This window comes from Cyprinus carpio, chromosome A4, assembly GCF_018340385.1.
Source record: "Cyprinus carpio isolate SPL01 chromosome A4, ASM1834038v1, whole genome shotgun sequence".
Classification (NCBI taxonomy): domain Eukaryota; kingdom Metazoa; phylum Chordata; class Actinopteri; order Cypriniformes; family Cyprinidae; genus Cyprinus; species Cyprinus carpio.
This window is the reverse complement of record NC_056575.1, coordinates 5196094-5210153: the sequence shown is the minus strand read 5'-3', so window position 1 is coordinate 5210153 and position 14060 is coordinate 5196094.

Genomic DNA, 14060 nt, shown 5'->3' with positions numbered 1-14060 from the left:
ATATTCACAAAAAGAGCCGGATGTGTCAATGTGGAATTTTTTACATTTTTGGTAAGGTAATGTCGTAACAAGGGTAATTATCTGTGAATTATTTTTGTAAGATATTTCTTTAACTTTATTCTTCTTAGGAAACTGTTTTGAAGGAGTGGAATAGAGATAACAATGTCCAAAAATAGAATCTGACTCTGAAAATACAAATTGAAAAAAGAAAAAAAGAAACAACCACAGTAAAAAAAATAGAACCAGAAACTAAAATAAATCATGTGCATTGAGAAACAAATAGAACCAACCACAGTGTATTCAGAGCTGGAGGAACAAACTGAAATCATTGAGCCAGTAAGCTATTATTGTTTCTAAAGAGATGGACTTAAAAAACTATATTAAATTCTTCCCTGAATACTGTAAATTGATATTCCAAAACAATATCTGAGTGACTAAACAAATTGTTGTTATCAAATAACTGCTTGAGATAAGGTGCTTTTCAAAACTCAAACTGATGCTTCTTATTCTTTCCTCATCTACAAAGAAATATATATATAAAAAACTAAAAAAAAAAACATAAAAAAAAATATATATAAAAAAAAAAAAAAAAAAACACAAAACAAAAAAAAAATAACAGCAAAATATAAGATTTTTCTATATTTCCTTGTGTATTTTTTTACCATTTATTTACGTATAGTTCCATTGCTATTTTTTTTTCCCATGTTATTTCTACACCTTTTGTGACATAAATATATATAAATAGTAAAAAAAAATTGGAAAAAAAAAAAAAATAAGACAAAAATGATAAAATAAATAATAAAAAAAAAAAGGAAATAAAAAAAATGAAAAATAAATTTTCATAAAATACAATTAAACAAATATAATGAAATAAAAATTGTATAAATTTGGCATATACATATAATATATTATTACTTTCAATTAAAATATGTATAAATACTGAAAATACAAAAAAGACAAGAGTCCTGTCTTCTACAAAAAATAAACTCTTTTTTGGGGGGGGGGGGGTCTTTTACAATCACTTTAACCACCTGAAACAAATCGAAGTTTGAGTGGCAAGAGTCTCTCCAAGTTATAGCCTACCTAATGAAAGTAGATAATATTTCATCTTCTGGAAAAATACATCATTACAGTATTAAATGCACATGATCATTGCTGTGTTTGTCATTTTATTATTCTCCAATAAAAAAACAACCAAATAAAAAAAACATAAAAAAATCCATAGCAAAATATAGTTTAGACTATGGTGTAATCATATTTTATAATAAAAGAACAAGATTTGTAAAAAAACACTTAACGAACACAGAGTTTGTAACAAAAAACACGTTAAAGATAATGTTGCTGCATTATTTCATATCCAGAAACCAATGTGATAAAACTGTGTCAATTCATATAAAATTATTCATGAGAAATTGGTTTCCTAGTAAGTTTGTAGTAAAGTGATTTTTTAAGTTTTTACCGGGAAATCAGGTCATCCATTGCCTTGTGTCTGCCACGTGTCTCAGGTTCAGGTTCAGGTTTTGATGCTGAATATACCTCTGCAGAGGGATTCTGTATCCAATCTGCTTTTAAGTTTAGTGTGACTGTTCCCATCATCCACACTGGACTTATGACTGTACGAAACGAGTCTGTCCTCAACTGAAAGTTGTCATCTCTTCACTCGCTGGAGCGCAGTAGTCCCCGCTTTATCAACACTCACACTTTACTGATATATATGGAGACAAATAAACAAGCTGCTTTCGATTTTCACTGATTGTGTTGATGATTTCCCTGTTGTATCTATAAGGTAACCGTGAGTGTCATTGGCAGCTGTTGAGTCTCTCTATCTCTTTTAGGGGGCTACAGGAGCCAGTTTCCTTCAGTGTGTTTTGAGGGAGCGAAGGAGAAACTTGTGCTGACTTTCAACGACGGTGTGCGAGCAAGAAGATGGAGTGGATGTCTGAACTCGTTTTACTCTCCACTAATCACTCTACCAACATCTGTAAGTACAACAATAGACAGTAAAGAGTTAATTTAAATGTGTGTTTAAATGTGAGCCGTTTATCTATGAGGGACTCATATCACTAGAAAGTGAATAGATTGCCTGTGTATAATCTAACAAATAATATCTGGTAATGACGAATCCATATCATTAAGAAATACAGTTTATGAATATTTTGAGCTTTTACATGCAACCCATTTTTAATGACCAGGATTAAATTGTAATATCCTCTTTCCATTACTTGAATTACATAGATAACAGTTTTGTATATTTACTTACAATATTTGTATCTTATTTGCTGTCTAAAAATTTGTACCATCTTCTTCTACTGTAACAGTGGTTTTTTAAATTCTCTTTCTCTACTTTCATGTACAGATTGGAAGACTGTTAGGTTGGTGGTGTTGTGGTAACAGTCCCCTGCAGTGGTAGAGTGGAGGTTCATCATGAATGGTCCGTGGGGAACAGATGTGTAGGATGACGGGATATATAATTAGGAACTGAATGCTGCAAGTGGTGAGTGAGGGCTGGATGGGAGAGGCTCTGGAGGTTAGCGCGCGTTTTGAGACCCAGGATCATTGACAATCTGGATGGGATGATGGTGGCCGGTAACGGATCAGATCCAACACGTGAAGGACTGTAGTCTCAAGCGGATGGGGTGTTTATATAACTGTGGGTCATGCTAAGATGCTGGAGTCAGATGCATAGGCTAAGCCAGTTAATCACTGATGAGACTTCAGTCCGTAAACATCATACATGCAATTTAGAATAATTGAGTGTAATTTGTAATAACAATTCATAAACATTTAATTGATAATTAGCATGTTATATGGTCTAAACTATTTACTTCATCCATTAAAAATCAGAAAATCACCTTATTGTTTCAATAACAGATATTTACCTTCTGTGTTGTGTAACATAATCAGAAACCATAAACCACGGGAGACACCCCAGACTCGTTGCTGGATCCCACCTGTGTTCTGGGAGAGTTAGAGATTCTTCAGGGGAAACACATGGTACACAGTGTGGTGTGACGCTGCCTTTGACCAGCAGGATGCAAGAGTTGTGTGTAGAGAGGCTGGACCGTGGGGCGTCCTGTACAGGTGCTGGGAGCAGCTGGCCTTTTGGGCAAAGGAGACGCTCAGGATTGGATCCAAGAGATTCTGTGCAGAGGAGATTAGAATCACAATTCTGACGCTGTCCTTCATCAACTTCACCTAAATATGAAACGGTAACAATGATAATGACATAGCGACTCTGATATTGCTCTGGTTAATAAAAATGGAACCTCTTTGTTCTAAAAAATACAATTACAGCCTGTTAAATGTGTCACTTAATTTGTTGGTCAATACCCAAATTGACGATCTGTGACCATATTACTAAACAGGAGATTAGAACTAGAGAATTAATAGATATCAGTTGTCTTCTTGGTTTGTGTTATTTTATTATTTTTATTGTATTGTTTCAGAGCATGCGTTCTTTTCTCCAGGTTACACTGATCTCAGGCTGGTAGTAAAACGCCCTGACTACCGTTCTGGTCGAATTGAACGCCAATACTTTAGTAAATGGGGCACAGTGTGCGATGATGCTGGGTATGAGAGCTGACAGGGTCCTCTGTAGAACAGCTGAAGTTGTGGGATTGCGTGTGTCTGTTGTGGGATCAGAATGGTTTGGAGAGGGAAGTGGTTAAATCTGGGCTGATAAAGTCGGATCGTGCCAAGGGACCAATGAAACAAAAACTCTCAGCAATGTTCCATGTCTTCATGGAGTCGAGATGAATGTTCTATAGTCGAGATGTTGGAGGCCATTGCTCTAGCGAGTCCATATTACTGAAATTTACTGCGATATGCTAATGAAAAGACTTAATCTTACCAAAATACTATTGTATTCCCTATACCTTAAGACTGAGATAATGCTTGTCTCCTTCAAACTTTACTTTAAACGTCATGTGCTCTCAATGCCTATGTCACATCCATGTTCCTCTGTGGTCTTCACACATTGCCGTATTTTCTCGTCCCAAAGTGTCAGATCTTCTCACTCAGATTCCTTCTCTGGCTCTTCATGATGGTTGGTGCGGTTGTCTGGAGAGAGACAGTGTGAGGGGGAGGTGGAGGTTTTCATCCATCAGGTCTGGAGGAGAGTTGCACTGGACTGCCTCGGAGTCTCAGTCGGGAATCCTCTGCGGTCGCGGGCAGACAGTGCAGGGGCTGGAGTTCAAGTGACTGGAACTTCGCAGAGGCGTATCACTGACATACAACTCGAGTGGAGCCTCGCAGACCCGACGGAGCGCGTATGGCGAGACGACGTCACCGATGGGCACGAACTGTCCTCAACGGGTGGTTCGCTCTTCCATCACAGATCACTGAAACCTCAGAGGGACGGAGTGAGTGAGGGTGGAGGACGGGCTTCCAGTGCCTTGGGAGAGTGAACGCTCATTGCGGGGGAATGCAGCTCTCCCCACCTCTCACAAAAACTGGCCGCGCAGGGAGACCGCGCTCGAGTGCCAACAACAAACTGTGCACAAGCTCACCTGCAACTCACGGTTTGGAGAGGAGCCCGCCACCGACATCTCTGGGCACTGCTCTTCAGTTGTTCGAGGATACCAAATACGCTGTGTTTTGTTCTGTTCGTGTGAATAGTAGGTCCGGGGAGGCCATCAGAGGTGGTGGGTCGGGGGGAGCTAGTCTCCAGGCTGGGAGGAACTGGACTGTCAACACAAGGAGGAATGTTAGGAGTCGCGGCTGCTAGGGGAAACACATTTTTTAAGCATTAATAACTTCAAAATCATTTAAAAGGCTTTAGATAAAACCTTTAAACACATGCTACAGATCCATCAATGGCCAAGGGTCTTTTCACTTGTTGCGAGCAAGATAAAAATATATTTCATTGTCCATCGGGAGTAAAACGAGATCAGGTTAAACAAGACCAGATGTGGAGTAGGGAATGTGGATGTTTTCTAACAATGGACTCCTGGGGTAATGTGTGCTGGAACCCAGAATGGATGAGGATGAGGTGGAGTCTTGATCTGGGGGAGGAGCTGACACTGGGACGATCTGGTGTTCTGTCGGCCTTCTACAGCAAGAGTGAAGTCAGCTCCTAACTGGCTGGATAAAAGTGAAAGAGGATGCCACATAGTCGTGCTGCTCAGGTAAAAACATTTTTTACACAGTAAGTACTCAAAATATTAAAGGTTTTAGATAAACCTTTTGGGGAACATTCACACATAGCCATAAGGACGCTGGTTTTTTCACTGATGGTAGTTTGTAAAATTATATTTCATTCCATCTAGAGTTTAACGAGATCAGACTTAACGAGTGTAAGGCACTGTGAGGTTTTTCTACAAGGATCTGGGGTAATGTGTGAGCTGGAACCAGATGGATGGAGGACACAGTGAGTCTGATCTGTCAGAAGCTGACGAAGAAAACGGGTTGGAAAGATCTGGGTGCTGTCTGCTTCTACAGAAGAGTGAGAGATCAGCTCCTAAACTGCTCGGATAAGTGAAAGAATCGACACATGATTCATATCTGTGGCAGTGTCCATCTTCACTCTGGAGGAACCAGAGATGACTGTGATAATAAGGTGAAGTGGCCAAAATCACGCGCTGCTTCAAGGACAGGATGACATTTAAATGAGTCAAATGTTCTCAGTAGTCATGTTTCTGTTAAACATAAGTTAATGGTGATAAACGATAATGTTTATAGAAAGCTAATCTAGCTATGAAAAAGAGCATAAATGATTTGCTGAGGCTTTAAATGTCGTTTTCACACTGATATGCTTCACCGAATGATGTTATGTCACTTGGTCTAAGGTTCAGTTCTCTTCATGTTCTTTTAATCTCAGAGGAGGCAAGGAGAAATCAGGAGTCTCCTAGAGTCGTGACATGTTTATCGCAACCCATTCATCACCAGAAAATCAACAGTGTTCAGGTAAGTTTTTGACAAAATATATATTATCTATATTATATAGTATAAACACAACTGCATCTATAATAGAGAAACTGGGATTGCCTCATGAAAGTGAAGTCGCCATAATATTGGTATTCCACAGTATTCTAAATACATTCCAATTGAATTAATAGGACATTGATGCGAATTAATGAGAAAAAACATCTATCTGATAAGTCAGCGTTTTTAAATCTGACAGTATCTATGTTCATGTCTATAAAAATGCAAAACCACCCTCCGGCATGTAACAGCTTTTATTTTTAAATGTCAGGAAATTTACTTTATTCCTCTTACTTATTAAAAGCACGCAATGTTCATATACAGTTAGCGAACATCATTGAACCATGGATAAACATCAGACGGGACACGACCTCAGAGCAGCTATATATACAAACGACAAAGTGGCGTCATTCTGAGCAAATCTAGAAGGAAAGATTATTTTTATGGTTGTACCACATATAGACTACCTTTATTGTCGCCTTGTACAGTTAAACGTAGGCTATTCAATGTTTATAACTTTGATATAATTGGTTATGTAGTGTTTTAGATTCATACCAGGTAGGCGGATAACTTACAAATTGTTTCACACACATAATGTTCAGTTAAACGCATTCATTTTGATGCAGGTAGGAGAATGATTTTTTAAAAGGAAATTAATCAATTTAGCATACAAACATCTTTGACATGAAAATGGTTTAATGCTAGGGTAAACATATTTGCGCAATCTGTGGAGAATCCCTAAATAGATGTTGCTCAAATCAGGGACATTAAAAATATTACACATCATATTTATTCAAGAAATTAACTGACTAAGTACAGTATAGTGGACATTCAGCTTTATCTAATATGGCAAGTTAAGCATCTTTCCATTTCAGTATGGAGACAACTATAGCTAACAGGGCGGCTATTTTATTAATTCATTGTATATTCACAACTCGGAATTTACGATTAGCTAGATAGGTTCCTGATAGATATAATTCCGCTGCTCATCCGTACACTGAACATGGTCAGCAACGAATAGGCATATATTGTTTTGCTGTTGGATCCAGTTATCTGTGGTCGGCAGCAGTGTGCAGCAGGGGGAACACCCACCTAAACGGTTTAAATGATATCTGCTTACATCCTGTCAAAAAGAGACCATAAAAATTGCAGATAACACTGATAAGTTTAAAAATAAATGTACATATACATTAAAACAAAAAAACTAATCCCGTTTGACGATGCTATGTCAAAATCGGGTTATTTTAGGCCCAGAAGACAGATTTGACGCATGTATCGAGAGCTCAGTGGGTCCTGAATTGGCGAGTTTATTAGGAACGCGAATGAGCAGATCCAGTCCACAAGATCAGGTCCTAACCACCCCAGTATACTTGACGCGGGGACACGTCGGTATACTGTCAGAGAACAACACCATCGTATCGGCATGAGACAATGTTAAAACACGATGGTCCTGACTGCTCTGTGCACCGGGGGGGTGAATAAACATGTAAAAAAAAATAACAGGATTGTTCTGTTCTGAAAAAGACGTCAGAGGTGGTGACCCTCGGCATCCTGGCACAAAACTGCGACCCAGTTGTGCACTAAGCTGAACCATCGAATGGAAACCTATTACAATTAACCAGATATAGCCCTATCGATAAGAGTACTGCAGAGGAGATGGCTTCATCACTTTGTAACTTCGTCTCCCACACAAAATAAGCTGAGTGTGTGGTGGGCGTTCTGGCCCACTGTAGGGCTTGCCGTCGCATCATTCAGGTGCTGATGCTGCACAACTGGTGGCCGAAAGAGATTACCCCTCAACAATTTTTGTAGGAGCACTTTGAGTGCTTAGAAAGCAGAGAGAAAAAAGAGCTTTATAAATGTAATGATTTATTATTATTATTATAATATATATATATATTTTATTTTAGTTAATGTAAGCCTTATTTTCCAAATATATAACAGAAATATGTACATTCAAACGAAGACAAGAAACGAGAGTATACTAAGTCAGTATCAATTTAACGGCACAGCATGAGGTTCGAGGTAGTGCTCTCTGTGCTTTTGTGAATTTGTACAATGTGCTGAAGCTGGTATGTTCCTGGTTGATGTGTGTGTATTTGGTACATATGCCTTGGCAGACTGATTGGAGAGAGAGAAGGCGCACGAGCACGGTAGGCAACGGGCGGAGGGCGGGTAAGGCCTGGAGGTGTGATGCTAACGCTGTGTGGGGCTCAGTCTGTGATGAGTCAGTGGGGACATCAGCGATGCTTCAGGTCGGTCTCCAGGCAGCTGGGTCATTTGGAGAGCAAGCAGGCTGAGGGGGGCTGCCGATGGGGAAACTTAAAACCTTTGGTGCGGGTGTGAAAGGGTTGAGTGGATGAACAAAGTCGAGATGCAGGAGGGGAATGGAGATTCACATGTGGGACTGTTCCGTCTCTCCCTGAAGAACCACCCTGACACAGATGCTACCGCAGAATATAGCGTGATTAGACTCCACCGGCTGCAGGTATAAAAAGGGAATTTCTTGTTGAAAATTTTAGTACTACTTAATATGTTTGAGTGTTTAATCAGTTCATATTGCAATGATTAGTATTGTGTTGGTTGACAGAGTTTGTCAGATGTGGTCAGTGATCTCAATTGCAATACGCGGCCACAAACAATGCATCACGCTCCTCACAGTTTTCTCCTCGCAGGTCGGGGGCCGCTCCAACCAACAGTCGCGCCTCACACAAAAACTACATCCACCGCCAGCGTCTCCCCCAGTGATTGTGCTTGAGTGTTCTGGGAGGTTGTGACTTCTTACTGCTATTAGTGCCATGCTTAAACTGAGTCAGCAGATACAGCGTAGATGAGGAGAGCGTTTAGAAGAGATCACAGAGGAGATGGAGCATATTGTGTCGGGGTTATTAGTCACGTGTTTCTGATCAGTCACGTGTTGTGAGAGACATGACCGCAGGTTGGTCTGTCTTAACCTCACCACTGTTCTCTAAGAGGAGACGCACAGGCCGATGTTCTGAGGCCGGTTTAGTGAGGAGAGATTCCAGCACTAGGACACAATCACTTCAACTCAAGAGGTGCTGGAGAGAAGATGAGCCATCAATCTCATTTCCTGACCATTATTATCGAGTCTGTCAGACAAGTAGATGGTTCAATCCTATTATTAGTCATGTTGAAACCTCCAGCTTACAAACCACCCAGAAATTCCTGACAGGAAAACCACAGAGCTGCAGGTGAATGTGTGTGGGTGTGTGTGTGAGAGAGAGGAAGGGTGACGATTGTGATGTGGTACACGTGGTGTACGTGATGTGTGTGCCAGGTAGCAGACGGTCCTCTTCCTGGTGTTGATGTTTATAGAGGGAACGATGTAGAGGAGAGCGCAGGGGAAACTATAATAAATGTTGTTACATGCGTACAAGTAAAGGCTAGGTTGTGTGTGTGTTTGTCTCTTCCAAGTTATATTTCTGAGAGGCGCACCGGAGAAACACATGGGTTCAGATGTCTGCTAACAGGCCTAAAACACGCATGGGATTTATTTCTTAGAATGCTTGACATAATAAGGTAATTGTGTTAAAGTCAAATAAAATTAATTGTGATGCTATTACTAACATACAATGTTTTATAATCGAAAAGAAAATGAGGGATTCATTGTATACGTTGGTAATGATGAACATTGTGTCTGATGTTTGGCTATGTCTTTAACAGGGAGTCTCATCTCTGAAGAACTGCGCATTCTGGGGTTAGCAAGAGGCTAGATGAGCTTCTCTTCAGGTTTAGAGGAGCTGAAAGCAAAGAATCAATCCACATTCTACTCACACAAAAAAAACACTTTATTAATGAAATAATGGTAACTAAGTAATGTCCATAATATATATTTGATTAATAGACTCTAATACTATTCAAAATACGGCTGTTTATTTGTATATTTAAGAGTCTGCATTCTCCTGTTTTAGCAAAAGAGGGGTTCAATACTGAAATATTGATGATGATGTCACGCAATGGCAGTGGCCTAAAAGGTGCAGTGACCTTTTAAATTGATCACCTGATTCAGTACCAGATGAACGTGATAATAAAAATCTTATTGGTCTGCAGCAACAACTATGTAATTTTGGCTTTTGTTATCCAAAACAGATTGTGTGTGTTGATGCAGAAGAGATGGTGAAAGGAAAAATACACACGGGCTACTATGATGATGTCGATCACTGATGGACTGAAACCAGGATCCTGAGACAGGTGTCACTCTGGTCTCTACAACAGCCATTATAATATGACTTTAAATCAGAAATACTACAGTATATATAAGATACGATATTTCAAATTGTTCTGAATGAATGTGTGTGTCTGTGATGAATGGTGTGAATCTGTAGAAGGACACACCTGAGGAGCTATGATGATGTCATGAGCTGAGCGGACACAAAACTCTGATATCAAAAAAAGGTGTGATTACGTTTTTTTTTTTTTTTTATATTATCACTTCTTTACAATCGAAGAGAATCATTTCAGATAACTATTTTAGAAGATACTGCCTTAATGGGATAGTATTTGCGTTTACACTTAATATTGCACTCATATTTGCACGGAGGTGATAAGGTGAACACGCACCAGAGGGAGGCATTATGATGATGGTCCGTTCATAACTAGGACCAGGAGCGCTCAAGGGAGGAAACAGGTGAAGATGCACAGCAGAAATACATTTTTTTAATCACCCTTCACATATTTACATGAGTATTGTGATGTGCTGGATGAACACGAGAAGCTGCTGAGATCCGGATCTAGACTGCAGGACGTTGTATATTGAAGTTAACACCACGGAAGAGAGAAAACACTCTAAGGCAAAAAAAAGCACCAATACTCAACAAGCTGACAAAGCACAACAGGGGGGGAACCACAAGGGTCCCATTAATCCACCTTATTTCTTAATGAACACCACCGATAGTAAGTCGTTTTCATGTGAATGTGTGTGACGACTTCTGGTTCATTAGCCGACTGTAGCGGAAATAACGAGAAAAAGATAACAATGTGCAGTAAACGGTTATTAAAATTGGAATGCACTACAAACCAGGTGTGTTCATAAATAAGATAATACAATTAAAATAATAAGGTCAAGACACTCCAAGTTATGACAATATCAAGCAGCAAAACGAGCTGTTTGTACAGCTAAAAATAGCTGGAAGCGGATGAGACGGAAGCCAGACACATAAAATTTACAAAATGGCCGAAAAAAATAAGGTGGTAACATGGAGAAACAAAAGGGACCAATGGAGTTACTATGGGAAACCAAACTAACAAGCAGATGGGTGTGGTTCAGTATGAGTGGGCTATGGCAACTAATGAGGTTAACAATGGAGAAAAACAAGGCACACAGCAGACAAGGGCAAGGAAAACACACAGGAAACATGTAACAAGTATCAGGACCCTGTCCACTCACGAACACGAGAATTATCAAAAATCGCAGCTGTTGCTGTTGGTTTGGCGTTGCGTACACACGCAAACACAGTATCAAGTCATTGAAATCGAACCTTTTAAAAAATCCTGCCAGGGTGCTCTGATTCCATTAAACTTCGATTGCTAGTGGTGTGTAGCAACAATGAGATTTTAGCTTGTGATGTCGCAGTGCACATTTTGTTCAGGATTCTAATCGGCCAGCAAGGAAATTTATTGTCAGGGTCTATATCACCACCGGTTGGTTTGGCAACTTTGGCTAATCTCTGACAGCACTTCAATAACGGTGTTTTTTGTATTTTCATGTGGACATACATTTTTTATAATTAATATGTAAATATGAAGGAGGAAAAACTAAAAAAAAAACAACCACCAGTGTATGTGTGGACTAGGCCTCAGACATGTTTGTTCTGTTGTAACCAAGTCACTTAAGGGAAAAAGGATCCTTCAAATGAGATGAAGTGTTTTTTAAACTGATATAGACATGTTTTTCTGTCATCTGCATCAGAGAGGCTTCAGGGGGGGGGGGGGGGGGATGAGATGTGATGATGAGGTCAGTGAAGATGTGAGAAAACCCGCTGAGGTAGTTATTATACACTTTTGTTCTCATTATATTTGATATCTTTATTTTAATTTAGTTAATATTTCCAGTTAAGGACTTTTGTAAATATTCATCCAGTAACAGCATTTGACCTGATTAATGTTTTGTATTTAATAAACAGATTATGATGATGTGGGAGGAGGAGGAGTTCAAACAAAGAAGTGTGGGCATTCGTCTCTGTGATTCATCCACTGCCTGTGTTCAACAAATCTGAACAAAGTTTGAGTAGGATATTGTTATTGATATGTTAACACCTCAGGTTTTTATACCCCCCCCCCCCCCCCCCCCCCCCCCCCCCCCCCCCCCCCCCCCCCCCCCCCCCCCCCCACCCCCCCCTCCCCCCCCCCCCCCCCCCCCACCCTTTCCCCCCCCCCATACCCCCCCCCCAAACACAAACTTTCTTTTTGTATTAAAACTTTTAAGCCTTGAGAGTATTTTTTGCCTTGTTTTAATATCAATAATTTTAAAAAACTTTTCAGACTTTTTTGTGTATTTTCAATAAGACATTACACAAACCATGAAATCAAATTTAAGCTCTTACCTTATAAAGCACAACCTCAGTGATAGTTGAAGACATCCTAAACATGTAACCAAATGACCGTGAGTGATTTAACAGCCCTCAGCATCGCTGCAGCAAGCATAGAGAGATTTGTAAGTTGATAAATGCTGAATAAATAAATAAATAAAATAGTCTAACTTATTAAAATAATAATTAAAATAAGTATCACTTGTCTTCTGGGCAATTTCATCTACACAAGTGCTGCAGTCATAAATGAAACCATTGTAATTGTTTGTCTGATGGGCAATTTACTTTTATATTCATCATTTATCAGGCTGTATAAGTGTTTAGTTATGTGTAATTCAGAAACCTGTAAGACGTTTAAAGTACATCTTCACTATAATCCATATGAATCACTTTATAATAACGTTTACAACATATTATGATTTAATCGTGCTTAACAGAACATTAGAACCCAGTGCAGATGTTTTCTCCATCAATATAAAACCAGTACAGTTGCCTGTTGTGTGACGTCACAACAATTTAATCTACACAAATGCTGCAGTTATACATGAAAACATGGTAATGTCCTGCTAATTTATGATTCTTTTAATATTCGTTTGGCCGGAAATTGTCCTTACCTGCAGTACAGAGTCATTCAAAGCAGCACACAACATTCCAGCTTCTCACTGCTGACAGGACAGTATGGAGCTGCAGGTTCGTTTCGGTTGATTGTAGGTAAGTATCCTCTTCATCGAGCGCCCTTTTTTTTTTTTATTTTTTATTTTTACATCATTCTGAGTGTTAGAATATATTATAGCAGCAGACAAAAAATCAAATGAATGTGCTGTGAAATGAGCTGTACATGAAATAAATTAGATTTGTAGCTGTGAATGAATTTTCCACATGAGAAGCTTCCTCATGTGGTGACACAAGGACAAGATTCGTCTGGTCCTCTTTATAATAAGAGCTTTGCTGGCATCTGCTGGACACATATACAAATGTCTTTGATAAACCTGCATAGCCTTTTATATAAATATACGGGCTGTAATAGCTAGATGGTGAAACAAGACGCGATTAGTTTAAAATAGTTTTTACTATAGATTTTATTAGCTTTAATTTTAAAGTCATAGTTAAATATAAGTAATTAGATATTGCTTTTTTGACTTTTACATATCTTGAAGTAATTCAAAAGTAAAGGGTGTGTAGAACAATGGAACACACGTATGATGGTTTAAAAATGCAAATGTATAGAGAGCTTTATTTTGATTTTCAATATTTTGCATTTTAAAATAAACTTCTAAATGTCTGTTCAGTCGTCCCTATAACAGACAACACAATTTAATAATTGTGGTGCTTCTTATTAAACAATAAAAACAGTTGTAAATGATGTACATAATACACATACTCATCTTTGTTTCAATAAAATGTAAAAAAAAAAAAAAAAAAAAAAAAAAAACTTTTTTTGTTTTACTATAAGATTATATGCAATATCAAATTATTTTAACTTAGAGTCAAATGTTTTCCTCCATTTCACGATTTCGGGGCACAACGTTCCTGAACATGATGCATGATGGGATATGCTAAGTCTTGAATACCGCTTTGGAGCAGAATCGT